This window comes from Nematolebias whitei, chromosome 10 (genome assembly GCF_014905685.2).
Source record: "Nematolebias whitei isolate Nwh7 chromosome 10, NemWhi1, whole genome shotgun sequence".
NCBI classification, from domain to species: domain Eukaryota; kingdom Metazoa; phylum Chordata; class Actinopteri; order Cyprinodontiformes; family Rivulidae; genus Nematolebias; species Nematolebias whitei.
Window position 1 is genome coordinate 39,778 of NC_056507.1, and position 588 is coordinate 40,365.

The following is a 588-nucleotide window of genomic DNA, read 5'->3' on the forward strand; positions in this document are numbered from 1 at the left end:
GATTTCACAATTTAACCAGCACATCTTTTGAAGGGTTTGTGTGGAGTATTTTAAGAAAGATACTTTTCTAAAAACAGAAATTGCTTCTCTTGGATAGAAATTCCATAGCTAGTCTTGAAATTTGCACTTTTTTAAGCAAACCAGAGTTGTTGTTTTTTCTAGACTTAGTATTTAGGCAGCACAAAAGCCCTCTAAAGAACATCTGAAAACTTGTATTAAGTTTGTGGCACAGCACTGCCTCAAAGTAGGAAAACAAATATTCACTGTATGTTGTCTGAATGTTAACTAAATACTTTGTGGCTTTAGTTACACAGTTTAGCTTAGTTCAGCTGTGGCTAAGTAGTTAGAGTAGTTGTAATCCAATGGGAGAGTTGGGGATTCGATTCCACCAGCAGTCACATGTGTGTGTGTAGTAGAGTGCTGTATGAATGTGTGTGTGTAGTAGAGTGCTGTATGAATGTGTGTGTGTGTGTAGTAGAGTGCTGTGTGAATGTGTGTGTAGTAGAGTGCTGTATGATTGTGATTGTGTGTAGTAGAGTGTTGTATGAATGTGTGTAGTAGTAGAGTGCTGTGTGAATGTGTGTGTAG